Genomic DNA, 14,759 nt, shown 5'->3' on the forward strand with positions numbered 1-14,759 from the left:
CAAAGAGACACTGACAAATCAAATTGCAGTCCACAGCCACAGTCGTAGCTCCTTTCCCTCCTCCATTGGCAACGATGACTGCTCCATCCACATTGACTCGAACCAGTTTCTGCCAATCAAAAGAAACCGAGAAAAAAACACAAACAAGTAGTTGAAGGACAGTAGCCGAACAATTAGTTGAAAATGGGGCATATAACATATTTGAAGGACAGTAGTCACGAAGCACGATAAAAGAAACATGTACCCTACAAAAGAACTCAGATTGATGTGTTTGCATGTGTTGGTGGCTATGGCAGGAGGTTGGGGGTGTTTCACAATTGAATTGGCTATAAACACCGAAAATTCGCCAGGGAAAAAGAAATTGAATCGGCCACAAAAAAAAGAAACCGTGGTCTGTTCAACACCCTAATCATCGTTTCAATACTGAGAAAGTGAGTAAACAGTAACACTACTTCAAAACGGATATCAAATTGAACTTAAGATCCTCATATAACTATTCAGCTTGAAGGAGTTGAATTTCAATTCTTTCACCGGAAGGGGAGAAGAAGTCAGTAATAGTGAAAAAAGTTGGACCTTGTTCTTTGTTAACTTAACATAGTCTGTGTTAATTTCTTCGTTTATTGTTTCTTTAGGAGAGAGAGAGAGACCTATGATGGTGCCGTGAACAATGGTGCCGTTCTTGAGCTCAATCATGTCTCGTTCTTCAACTTCATCAAGACCTGCTTACACCACAAAATTAAAGATCACACAAAGAAGATAATTCTAAAAAATCAAACGGTGAATCACATGAATCGAAAACCGAAGATTCAGAATGCATACGGTCCAAACTCTAACTTGCTATTTATGAATTAAATCTCCCGAACAATAAAGAATGCATATGGTGCAAATTCCAACTTAAGAACAGATAAATAACTAAAACACCCATGCATTTGGAAAGTGAGAAAAAGCTAGCAGCATAAAGCTAGCATCACAAAAGGGAAGTGGTGTTAACAAATAGTGGAGTGGCAAAATCATTAGCCCTAAATAATCTGGACATACAAAAAAACAAATAATAAACTGCAGAAGGTGGAGGGGAAAAACAACTTAAATTCGAAACCTCAAACTCTTCCAGCGGTCCACCCTGAAATACGCCGCTGCCATTGTTGTCATAACCATTCTCGAGGAGCACTTCCGAACCCACTTCACACGATCCCTGGGAAGATCCAGAGCTATTTCTCCCTGCAACGAGTTGAGTTTTGTTAACCCTCCGCTTAAAAGGGTGAACATTACCCTCCTTTCTATTGGTTGAAATGATGTGGACCCCACCACAAAGTGATGTCATGCTTACCAAAAAAGTGTATTGCATGGTAAGCATGACATTTTGTGGTGGGTAATGTTCACCCTCTTCTAAGGAGGGTGAACAAAATTGCACTCCCATGCAACACTTGAATTCAATAAAGACAGGGAAAATACAGAACGAAAATAAAGACAGGGATGAGAGGATGGACCCAACGAGCTTCATTGTAGAGAGAAGCACGGGTGAAGGAAGGAATGACTCGGTTTTGTGGATTTACAAAGCTAGGGTTAGGGCGAAGAGGAGACGAGAGAAAGAAAAGAGCACTATATGGCAGCTTTTGCTTAGGAAAACGTACAAGAGTAGGTAGAAAAGAAAGAAAAGTGAGCTTTTCCTTCTTGAGTAAGAAAAAAGTACACAGTGCCATAAATAATTGCACGTACCAAAATTACTAAACAATCCTCGCAGCTAGGAAGACAAACGCACTAAAGCGAGGGGCATTTTGGATATATCAAGTAATCGTGGGAAAGGGCAGTCAAGTCACCATCTCAAATAACGAATTCTTATTGAGAAAAAATGTGTCAAAACTTCTATAGTAATTAAATGAGAAGAAAAAATGTGTCAAAATGTGTTATTTGCTCATAATGTTTTCATGTGATTGACAAGCACGCTGAAGGGCCTACGTTTCTTTGTTCATCATGTAGCGGCAACTTTAGACCTAATTCTCATCCTATGTGTATTTTTCTTGATCAACAAAGTCGTAGTCAAACATCTGAATGGTAACTTAAGACTCATCCTGTATGTATTTTTCTTGATCAACAGAGTCATACTAACACATCAGACATCTGAAACAGCAACATTGCACCTAAGTTATGACTAAGCGGCCATGCTGAATACCAAAGCCTATCAAACACTAAAGCCCAACTCCTTAGCATAAATTCTTAATTACCAGCAAAACCTTATCACACCTTGCCTAGCTTGAGATATCTGAGTTAAATAGTTTGCACCTTTGTTAAAAAATAGGGCCAAGAGTGGTTGGGTTTCCAATTTCCACGTTCATAGTGGGATCTCAATCCTGACATCCTGACCCATTCCCTCTCATGTAATCCTGAAGTTCTTACAGACAACCAAAAAACTGCAAAACAAGAACCCTACTGATTAAAAGGAAGTCATTAAGAGGGAGAAAAATATCATTGAAAGATAGTCAATGCAAAAAGCTTCTAATTGCCTTTTATTACATGACATCAATTAAACAGAAACTAAACCAAACGTGAGCATGAATTACGTGAGTAAGCCATGTGGACGGTCTTTTGGCTTCAACATAGACCAACAATAATTACGTGAGTTAAAAAAGTGGTGAAACATGACAATTACAACAAAAATAGTCATGACTGTAATTTACATGCCGTACAAATGCATTGGGACTAAGTACCACATCACATTTCTAGTCAAACCCACCTATGCGAGGAAAAAAAAAAGGGAAATTGACCAATATGAGCTAGCCAAAAATTGGCTCGCCTTAATATCTAGAATTCATCCTGAAGTAGACCAGATTTTGGCCAAAAGATAGAGACAAACTTCTTACAGGCATTGAAGATTTAACGTACTAAAACTTGAAATAATAAGAAGCCACTATTATCTCATAGATGCGCCTCTGTTGTGGATAATAAACAATGGCAGGGTATGCAAACTCATACTATATTTGCTCTAGACTGTTATAGGCAACTGATGGGAGAAGAGCTGCCTGGTTTAAATGTTAACGAATTACAAAATTTGGAAAACCAACTGGAAATGAGTCTTAAAGGTGTTCGTTCAAGAAAGGTCTGAAACTTCAATACCCTGTGCAAATAATTATCTGACGATCTGTTACATACATCCACAGCTGGATTATCCACCCTAACACTTCTAATTTTGTAGGACCAAATACTGATTGATAAAATTCAAGAACTTAACCGAAAGGTCTATTATAATAACTTGGCCACTAAAGGTGCTTTATTCTCGTACAATTTCACCTTTACTAGCTTAATTTGATGGAATTTATTGCAGGAAACCTCATTCACCATGAAAATGTGGAGCTGTATAAGAAGGTAAACATACTTCGTCACAAAAAAAAGGAGTTATGTAGGAAGGTAATTAGATAGACAACTAATAGAAGCTTAAGTGTAATATAGACTACTCTCTTTCCATCCTCGAACTTATCTTAAGAAGCAAAAAGCATTGAATTGTTACCCTCAGAGCAAGCGTTTCGCACATTTCCCCTGGTCTATGGAACAAGGGAGATAAATGAAGGAAATAGAAATTCTATACTCACAAGCAGTTTAAGCTTTGGAGAGGACTTGCATATACCAGTCCATCTTCAGCTTCGCCAGCCACAGCAACAAAACTATAAAACGCCAGCAAGAGCGACAAAACTGGGGTAAAATCAAAACTGTGCAATTCAGTATCTCTGCAAATTATTTTAAATGAATTCACATTATTTTGATCCCAATTTCTCTTTGCGAAAATGTGGCACACTACAACTGCATTAGAGAAGATGGATCGACCATTGGATGCACGTAGTTGATCACTTATCAACAAAAGGCTGCAATGGCTACAACTTATTCTTCCATTAGGGAGAAGTGGTATAAAAACCACAAATCAGTACGCAGGAAAACTTGATTCAATGTTATCAATGAAATCAGTACTAGAAAGTGTGAGGTAAGGAAAGAAAACAGCTATGTAAGTAAAGTTGAGACGACTAACAATAAGGAAAGGCTAAAAGCACTGCATGTGACGGGTGATTTTTAGCTTCTTAATATATTTATCACCTGAGATGGACAAATGATTAACTATTTTGTTCACTGTTTTGTGAAAATAGTGGTAAGAAGTACATATTGATTTGGTTGAACATAATATCGCCGCCAATTGATTCCATTGGTGATAAAATAGCGGATGCCAACTCGGTAGTGCAACTGAAACTACTGGTATTGTTCGTGCATGTTCCGTTGCCAAGAAAGAAATACTTGTTGGGTCAGTCCAGCCCGTCACACTTGCTAATATATTTAAGAAACTTCATGTCATTAAAAATCAAGGGGGGGACTAATATATGCTCCCAACGATATAATCAACATAAATCAAGAGGCATTTCATGTAGTCTAAATCTGTGCAACCCAAAAACCCAAGATGTTTAGAAGCCAAAAGATTATTATATTTCCCTTCATTCAACCAAAAAAAGAGCCATATCAACAATAGATGCATTTTTCATTCAGTTACTCGTGAAAAGGGAAAAAGTCGTGTACCTTCTTATTTATCATTGACTTCATAGTCTTCAAACTAAAGCAGTTCTGTCGTCACATGTTCTACATTGTGATAATAGGTGCCTGCACACATATAAGCAGTGATGCCAATACAGATTACTATAGTAAAATAAATATACAGAACGAAAGCTGCAAACAAGTTATAGATAAAAGATGCAGGTACAAGACAAGCTGATTTTCAGTATGTGCCAATGGATACAATTTGATAGATACGGTTGTAAGTGCGATCTTACCCTACCAATCTTATGATAAGAAAGGTGTACTGAACTATAACTGAAACTAAATCAACAGATAATCTGTCAAACTTGCAGCAAGCTGCCATAAAGTTCAATAAGAATGGACCAGCTAAAAATGAATAGTCATGCCTAAGATGTCATTCTCCAAACAGGGCGTGACCAAGCAGACTCCTTTCTTGCTGCTGATGGAGAGCGATGAAACAAGTCCCATGCAGAGATGAGAAGAACCATTTTACAGCTCCTTTCCACAACTCAAAATAGTTGGCAACCTCCAACCATTCTCGACCTATGAGATAAGCAGTGGAGCCTACCAGAAGAAACAAAACACATTCCTAGCTTGCCCAAGTACACAAGTAATGCATAGGTACGATTGTACAGTCCACTTACAACACACTACTCTCTGATTCAGAAGCAAACTCCCAACCATCATAGACATGCATACATGTATATAAATGTGATAATCTGATAAATTTCAGGGAAACTTAATCAGTACCAAGATGATAGAGAACAGAAATCAGAAAAAGACCCAAATATTTTAAATACACATTACTTGGAAAAAAATCATATGGTGGACCAAGGGCAACAAATCTGATAACAAACGGTCGAACAAGAGATGTTCTGATAAGCTAGTCCCTCAAGTTTGAAATTGAGTTGCTGCACAAAGCAAAAGGACAAGTTCTCTTTAGTTGAGAGGGAAATGGATGCATTGGTTTTAATTGAGAAGCAAAAGTACACATCTTCTTTATAACTGAGAGGACATGGATGTCTTAGTAAGAGTAATTAATGAAGAACCTTTTCATAGAGGAGAGCTACAAGACAGATAAAAACTCTAACCAGGTAGTTGGGAAGCAAATGCTGTTTGAAATTTAGCAAGAAAAATATTATCTTTACATCATGAAGATAAGCGACATTTTGATGAACTTAACAAATTCGGGTAATTTATAGGAACAAAAGCCCGGACTACAGATCAAACCTGATTTTACAAGGGACAAGATAACAAAATAAAAGTAACAGGCTAGTAATGTAACGTCAGTTGAAAGTGCCCCAAGTAGAAAGTGACATGCAACACTAGCTTCAAAAATAATATTGCCAAACAATGAACTACAATCAACTAGAGTATTTTAACTAATATCCACCATATTGTTTCCGCTGCAGATGCAAAACCGATTAAATAGAAGATTCTCAAAAGATTTTCTTCACATACCGTAGGGGTCCCAAACATTGTGCCGAGGGTTGCAAGTGGTTGTCATATAGGTGGAGGGCTGCAGCAGCACCAAAGAATTACAAGAACTATTATCTAGAAAGACAGATAGCTGAAATGTGGAGTTATTGAGGAAGGCTTCTTCAACTTGCTTGGTCAGAGGTTAGCAAATGATAAGCTAATTGAAATGCATTACTAACTGTATGAATTACTTCAATGCGGCCGATCCAAAAATAAAATAAAATCACTTCAATGTGGAAAGTTTATTTGCCATCCCGTAACCACAAAATCCTAGTCGATTGGAAAGGGATTCATTCACAAGATCTGGAATAGGAAGGAGGCAAATCAAGTCAAAACTACCATAAAAATTCAGTGGATCCCTAACATCCGTAACATGACTACTCTAGAAACAACATACCGTTTTTTCACCTAGCAATATAGATTCCAAAGCATTGTCAAAGCTATCATCGACATTAGCAAGCAATGTAAGACTAAGAAAAAGGGGTGCCAGACATTTATGTGACCTTTGTCCAAATCATATAGGGCTGTAAGAGAAAATGATAAGAATATGACTTGACTTAAGCTATATCCAATGCAAGACTAAGAAAAAGGGGAGCCAGCCATTTATGTGACCCTTGACCAAATCATATAGGGCTGTAAAAGAAAATGACAAGAATATGACATGACTTAAGCTATATTCAAGATATTAGCACATGGAGGCTTCTTGAAAAATAGTACCACAAAGTACAAGTTTAACAACCCATTTAGCTAGAAGGGAAGGATTGAAGGTGGTCAATTGACGTTACTTCATTTTTTAAGTTTTGTGAAACTATTTTTGTTTGACTTTTGTCAATTTCTTCCCTCAAGTTACATTAGGGATAAGAAAAACTAAAGGTTCAACATTAGCAAATGCATTGACTGAGATGCTCAAGTAAGAGGAAATGGAATAGATAGACAAAAGCTTCTACACATAATGAAACAAAAGAGACAAACTTCAAGGGCTTCAACCAACTTGGAAGGTTGCTTAAATTCGTGTTAGTTTTTCTCATTATTCGTTTATAATCTTTGTTGGTACTTGGAACTTCTTATTTCCCATGGGTAGAAAGGAAGGTGATTGCATTTTACTAAGTTTTTTCTAATACCTACTTAACTAAGACGAAACCAAGTTAACTTGCAACATAGGTATCGGATCGCGTCACTACTAGAGAGAATGTTATTTTCGTTATTTTCATGTCTTGTTTCTTTATGATTAGTAACCAAGGTATTATTGTCATTGCTGTGGCATAATATATAAATACAGGTTAGGAGAAGAAGAAGATTATGCAACCTTGATCATTATCTCCATATGGCTAATACTACAGCCTGTGTACTTACCTTGAGGAGATCTAGGTATCAAAGCCATCTTGTCCAACCCTAATAGACGTAACAACTCTACAAACCGTTGTGAGGTGATTAGGATGGATTAATATCTTCATATCTTTAATGACGTTGGAATTTGTACGATATCAATGCCCAGCAATTTCAATTAGCGATCTGCAAGTGAGGATGGTGATTTTGGTGGAATAATTTGAAGTCATTATTGGGAGAGTCTTGCAATTTTCTAGTTAATTTTGAATCAAATACCATAGCTGTTCGATTTGCAATTTGGAGCTTTACCCAAAAAGTATGGTGGTTGAAATCCATCATAAGGAGCCGTTATAACTTGTCAAGGACAGATCTACCATAGTTTTACTCATTTGGTGAGATTTTAACATGCTTTCTAGAGTGTATTTGTTCGGGCTCATGTACAATGTCCGAAACCTCAATTTTGCACCCTTTTTTTTTTATCTCGACAACTTATTTTATTGTGTTTTCTAATATGCTTAGTGTATTACCTCTAAGCTACTAAATAGTGTCAATTACCTCTCCTCAATACATGTTTTTAAAGTCTTTCTCAAGGGTAAGACAAAACTGAGATACATAACAGATCTTCCTCCACTCAAAAGCTAATGCCACTCTTCTTGAATGGGAAGCTATGGATTCAAATGTTATGGCTCGTTATGGCATAGTTTGGAACCTCATATCAGGACAATCATGAAGTTTCATGATGCTCCCAAGCATATTTGGGACTACCGGCTAATTTGTCAAGTTCCCTAGCCTTGCTCTCGAGTCTTTTACTTTAGATTTGACCATCAGTGTTTGTAGTCGTTGAATAGCTTGATATACATTGTTGGGCCCATTTCTTAATAGCTTTTGGGTTACATGTGAGGGAGGGTGTTAAACAGCTTGATATACATTGATGGGACCATTTCCTAAAAATTTAAGCTTTTGGGACTAATAGTAACTTAACAGTAGTAGTGGTCCACTACTTTTGTGGTGTTGCGGTAGGATGGATAGAGGAGGTTGGACAAAGATGACTGTCCCACCCAAGTTCCAAAAAGCCTCCTCGTATTATTAATGAAGCACAGACACTTATTGGAGGTCATTTACTAACATCACATCCCGGACACATACGCTCTCCGAACATGTCTGTTGCTCAAACGAAAACGTCTTATCTTTTCTCAATTTTTTTGCAAGACGATAGTAAGGGAAAGTTTCCTCGGGCGGATGGTTAGCCACATCTCTAAACTCAAACGACATAAGCCAAGAGAATGGGATAGGTCAGAAGCCCCGCAGTTCAAAAACTCGCCCACCCACGAAGCAAAAAATGGAAAAGTTGAGAGAAAAAGTTGAAGCAGCAAAGTAATACTCAGCAAGAAGAAACGGGAAGAGGACTTGAAATTGAACCTGTCTGAGTTTGAGCTAATCCATGTTCAGCTAACATCCACCCCTTTCATCCTGAAAATAGAGCCGGAAAGGCTGCCAATGGAATCCACTCACCTGGCTGAACATTGCCTCTTTCACTACTAACCAATGATGCTTTCGTGTGTAAACTGATCCCTTTTAGCCTGGGTGAACATTGGCTACTTTGTTTGGTTCAACAAACATCTTGAACAGGTGTACCTCTGATAGGAAAGGAGCAATCAATTGGCTCGAATCGTGACCAACACTAAGTAGAAGAAAGAGGTTAATGCTTTACTCGAGCCTACAGAAAGGCAAGAATGAAACATTCCTGACATAAGAAACTATTCAATGAAATCAAAGGTTATGACCCCAAGATCATCGTGACATCATTTAAACTCAGATGTGATTCTAAGTGTTCAAACTTCAAAATCGTCTTTTTGGTTCCCTTAGCTAACATGAACGAGCTAATGAGCCGCATCGAACTACAAGCTAGGCTAGAAGAAGCAAAGGAACAATAATAAGTGGTCGAGGAGAACTCATCCAATAACGAGGGAGGGAAGGAGACCTAAAAGAAAGCAAACAACTCACAAATAAAATCTTTAAAATAAAAATTTACAACATGCCATTCTTCGGACAAACCCAGGAGTTTATGAGGGATCCCAAATTTAGGGACTAGAAGTTAGGAAAGAGGACATATGACAACCAGTTGGAGGATTGGCGGCGGTCAGCCACTTGAAGGAGTTCATTAATGAAGAGAAGACCAAAGTCACGTCACCAAAGAACCAAGACAAACCCAAAGATATCGATGCGATCAAAACCATCAATGGCATGGTGAATGGGGAGGCCGAGCGGAGGCTAATAGCTAAACTCTGCTAATCCCAATAGGACCAGCTCATGATGTAGTTTCTACCAACAGCCAAAAGGTGCCGAGTAGATAAGACAAATAACCTTAACCAACAAGAACCTCAAGCGAATGCAATTTAGGAATAATGCGTAGGGTATGAATCAGGGGACCCTATTCCACTCCTGTTCCTCAATTGGAGAATCTTTTACCATCCCCGCCCCCATCCTCAATGGGGATATTGAATAAATCACCAAACCCACCTCCAGATGGGGATCAGATTTCCCCCGGCTATATCCATACCCAAACCATAAAGTAGAAGAAGAAATAAATTACAGTGCTAGAAAAACATCGAAACCAGCAAAAAAGTGGAGTAAAAAAAAACTTTGAATAATAATTTTCAATTGCCCAACTTAAAAAATAGTAACATCCTACAAGGATCAAGTAAGCATTATGTTCTCTTGTTGTCATAGAGTGATAAACAAGGTTACATGTAATTGACTAAATATAGTATGCAATAGGGGATTTAACATCCTACAAGAATCAAGTAAGCATTATGTTTTCTCGCTGTCATGAAGTGATAAACAAGTTTACATGTAATTTAGTATGTAATAGGGGAGTTTTTTAAATGTAAGATCCGATGATTAGAGCACATGCATGCGCTCGCACCATCTTAGAAGGAAAAATGAACTACCTCATACGTGTCAATTAGCGCTGAGGTGGGAAGAAGTTGACTGAAACATGCAATCCCAGAGATACAACAGGATGCTTCTAAATACAACATCCAAAAATTCTATTTCTGGGAATGCATTTTTGCCAAGATTTTGAAATATTACGAAGCAGTACTTAATACTTATGATAAAGTAATGCAGTAATAGTACCTAAAATCTCTAAATTCATCACCACCAGAAACAAGCAAACAAAAGATGGAATAAAAAGAGTTACCAATGGAATTTTGTTGCAATCAATGGGAAAATGCATCTAAACAAGGAGGCAAATCAGTTTATGAAGAACAGAAAGGGAAAAGGAAAACAATATAGTAATATACCCATGCTACAAACCATATTCCCAATACATTAGACAAAACAAAGCTAGAAGGTAGTAGCAAATAAGCCACACAAACCTCCATCTCTTTGCCAGCTTAAAAATACATGTGTGCAATTCTAAGTATTTACACATGGAAAGGCCACACAAGTTACAACTGCTTATTTTTCTCCAGGCTAAAGAAAGAAAAATGTAAATACTGTACATATGACGAGGCCATAGAAGAAGGCAAGAAGCATTGAATAAACATTCATACCAGCAGGCAGCAGCTTTATTTGTCTCTATGCTAAAGATAGAAAATCACAACTACAGTATGCGTACATATTGTCTTATCACACACCAAAAGCCATTATCATGACATCTGCGAATGACATATAAATCATCTAGCCAAATAGTAAAGGGACCAGTAAAGCCATAACGTAAGGTGAAAAGTCAGAAGTAAAAAACGTTAAGTTGAAGGAAAGCTGAATTGATACACTAAAGATTGCTTTTGAACAGGCAAAAACATCAAGTTGTCGGAAAGCTGAACTATTAGAACACACTTAAACATTTACTTTTAAACAGTTGATTTAAAGAACCACAAAGGGAAACATTAATCCGCACCTGATAAAAGGAAGAATATCCACATCTGATCACACATCCACCTTCCTTCTCCCGTTGATCTGAAATTTTTGCAAAATTACCTTACACCGTCAATCTTCAAAATTTTCGAAAACAAATAACAGGATCCTAAGATAACAATATGAACAAGTTGTAAGTAGTTATATAGAAGAGCATACGAGCCTGGTTATTCATTGGGCAGAGTGCGCCTTACCAGAACGGAAGTGATCGAGATGAGATCAAAGAGAATCGCGATACCAATACGAACAAGTTGTAAGTTGTTTGACTTATCCAAAAAAAAAGTTGTAAGTTATTTAAAGTTAAGCGTATAGTTTTATAGCAATAGAAAGAAGTAACTGGTAAAAACATTGAAAAGATTTTGCCGATCAAAAAAGAACAACGTTGAAAAGATTTCAGTGAAGAGAGTAGAAGAATATTTAAGAAAACGCTGCAAACGCATTCTTTTACTTTTCCCCTTTTTTTCTCTAGTTTACTCGACAACCAAACGTAGAACACACGAAATCAAGAGCGGTTAACACACAAGAACGTGAGAAATTACCAGCGCAATGAATAGCGTGGAATGCGCGTTACTAGACCCCTAAGACGATCGAGACGACACTAAAAAATCAAAAAAGAAAAAGGAACGCATTCATTACTAGCTTTTCCCCCTTTCTCGAGGTTTGTCGAGAACCAAACGGAGAATAGCGAGATCGATCAAGAGCGTTCAATACAGAAGAATAATGTACAAATTACCAACGCAATGCATAGCGTCGTCGTGTACGAAACTAGGCATTACCAGAACGAGAGCGATCTGAGACGACATCAACGAGGATCACGCTAGATCGAGGATATGAAACGAGAGATAGAATCTGGATTTGAAATTAGAATGAGAGAGAAAGCACAGGCGGAGATAAGAGAGAGAAATAGCCGTTGTGCTTCATAAATGGGGGAGCGGGGGACGTTTTGCGTTAGACGAAGGTTAAACGAAGGCTTGAGAGAGAGAGAGAGAGAGACGAGTCGTCTACAACAAATATCTAGAACGATACGGGCGGGTGGGTTCCCCCCGGGAAATTGCATATCAGTGGAGAAAGGAGTAAATAATGCTCAAGTGATGGAGTAGTTTCTAGGAATTCAAAAGTCATGTGAACGGAGAAAAATATTCGGGCAGGTGGGTTCCCTCCCGGGAAATTGCATATCAGTGGAGAAAGGGGTAAATAATGCTCAAGTCATGGAGTAGTTTCTAGGAATTCAAAAGTCATGTGAAGGAGAAAAATATTTTTCAATACATGGAATCCAAAACAGACTTGGACAAAAGTACCCCTTCTTCTACACGCGCCGTTGTTCCCCTTTTTTCTCCCACCCAAAACACGTGAAACCCTCCCAGGCTCCCACCCAAATCACTCTAAAACCCTAGCGCCTCTCTCTCTGAGTGTGTTGCTCTCTCTCTCGGTGCGTTGCTCCCTCTCTCCTCCTCTCCAACAACCAGAGAAACCCTTTTTGTGTGTGTGTGTGTGTGTGTGTTGCTCTCTCCCTCCATCTCGTTACTCTGTTGATTCCTCCTCTCTTTGTTGCCAACTGACAACGACAATAGAGCAGCCCTCTTCCTCAGTCGATATTCAATGGGTTTGTGGCAGTGCTTCCTCGACTTTCATTCTTGTCCAAGGTAAAGAGTTTTTGACTTACACAACTTCAATTTTATCTCACGTACTTACTATTATTTGGGACCATTTTGAGGTTGAAACCTTCCCTCATGCTTCGGTTTAGCTAATTTGTCACTTTAATCATTCTATTGTGTTTTCCCTATTAGATGATCCCTGTTTATGGGTTGTGCAACAGATTACTCTCTGTCTCTCTAAATAGGTTGGTTTTCTTAAGTTGTTGGGAGGAGTTCTTGAGGGACATTTCATTAATTCCTAGATCATAAGGAAATTAGCTATCTCAACGGATGATTATGGAATGCCCAGAAAATGTAGACAGAAGCATGGATAATCTTTTCAAAAGCCTTGATATTCTGTTATATATACATAGATAACCTTAATATTCTAGTTCATCTGTATTTTAACCTTCCTTGCGATTCTAGTACATCTGTAAGCTAAACCACGTATATCTTGGTCTCTCTTATTTGTTTTTTTTGTTTGGTTTGGTTTCTCCGTTATTTTTCGCATATGTTTGGTTTGGTTATTTTCCCAATATCATAAACATCAATAATGGTCGGGTTGTGGTTGGGTCCTTTGGGGGCCCACCGCACAACACTCTCCAATGTGGGATCTGGTTGAAGGGCTGGACTAAATGGTTCACTTAACCTTCTAAAGTACTTGCATAAAGTAGCTTTTATCTCCATTGAACTGGGTGTTAACAGTAGAGCATGAGGTTTTCATCTTGCACCTACCAATGGTATTTTATTTGGAATGAACAAAGTGAAGAATTACTGTTGGAGATTCATATGAGAGAGAGAGAGAGAGAGAGAGAGAGAGAGAGAGAGAGAGACATTTTGAAGGAGATGCCACATAGACCTTGACTAGCCACCCAGTAATGAGCGCATCAGTAGGTGCATGCCTGGGGCAATCCACTTATGATTGCACTACATAGAAGTACAATCATGAAACACAAAACAAGGATCATCTAAAAGAGGGACATTGATGTGCCTTGTAATTATTCTTCAGTTAATGCCAACTTGGCAAGTTTTTTTCAAACTTTGTATTTTTCTTCTCATTTGTATCTCAATCATGGAGATGTGTGTCCCTCAAGGATACAAAGCTGGCCAATGTTGGCGTCCGAACATACGCGTACCACCTTAGAAAATGTCCTTGGCTTCTTAGTTTTGTATATTCTTCTTAAAACATTGGTTTCACTTTGTGAGTTTTCAGCTAAAATGTTGTTGTAAAACCATGTATTAGTGTATTGAGTGACACAATTCATGCATTTAATTATTAGTGTTAGGAGTGACTAATTCATGCATTTAATGAATCACAAGATCTTTCCATTGAATCAATTCTGTTCTCCATTGGCTCTAGATCACCTACAAGTATGATTTGCCCTTTGTTAGATCATGGGTCATCCTTTCTTTTTATTGCCTCTCGAAAGTTTTTTTAAACTGGGTGCAATTATTGGTTTTTTTTTCTTCTCAAGAGCGATCTATGTTACCCAATTTCCCCTTGATTGCTTACTATCTGATAATGGATCCCGTTTTCAATAACTCTATTCCAAAGCAGATTTGACAGAGAATTTCCCACTGGCTTTTAACTTCCTTACCACTGTATCCTCTTGAGTCATGTTTTGGGGTGTTAGCCTTGATTTCCTTAGTGACAAAGTTCCATGTTCTTGGCCATTTGCACTCATTATTCTCAATGATTTAGTGAACCTTGGCCTTGAGGCTTCTCCCTAAATTGTACACAATTCTCTCACCGAACTTATTTTGTAATGTACCTAGAGGGCGCCAGGTTTCCAACCACTATATTATGTAGCTATGTGACCATATTTTTATTTATTTATTTTGGTTTGTTTC

General features: G+C 38.0%; 1 long non-coding RNA gene across 2 annotated transcripts; it reads right to left on the reverse strand.

Moving 5' to 3' along the window:
* Positions 1-977: 977 nt before the first annotated feature.
* Positions 978-11,444, reverse strand: LOC131329142 (uncharacterized). 2 transcript variants are annotated; one of them, XR_009200659.1, is made up of 5 exons: positions 11,258-11,444; positions 6,010-6,067; positions 4,552-4,632; positions 3,585-3,684; positions 978-1,218 (listed from the first exon to the last, which is right to left on the reverse strand). It is a non-coding gene; the product is annotated as an uncharacterized LOC131329142 (long non-coding RNA). The 2 variants fall into 2 exon arrangements; XR_009200658.1 differs by lacking the exons at positions 978-1,218; positions 6,010-6,067 and having other exon boundaries at positions 2,111-3,684.
* Positions 11,445-14,759: the final 3,315 nt, after the last annotated feature.

The sequence above is a fragment of the Rhododendron vialii genome, chromosome 6a (genome assembly GCF_030253575.1).
Source record: "Rhododendron vialii isolate Sample 1 chromosome 6a, ASM3025357v1".
Classification (NCBI taxonomy): domain Eukaryota; kingdom Viridiplantae; phylum Streptophyta; class Magnoliopsida; order Ericales; family Ericaceae; genus Rhododendron; species Rhododendron vialii.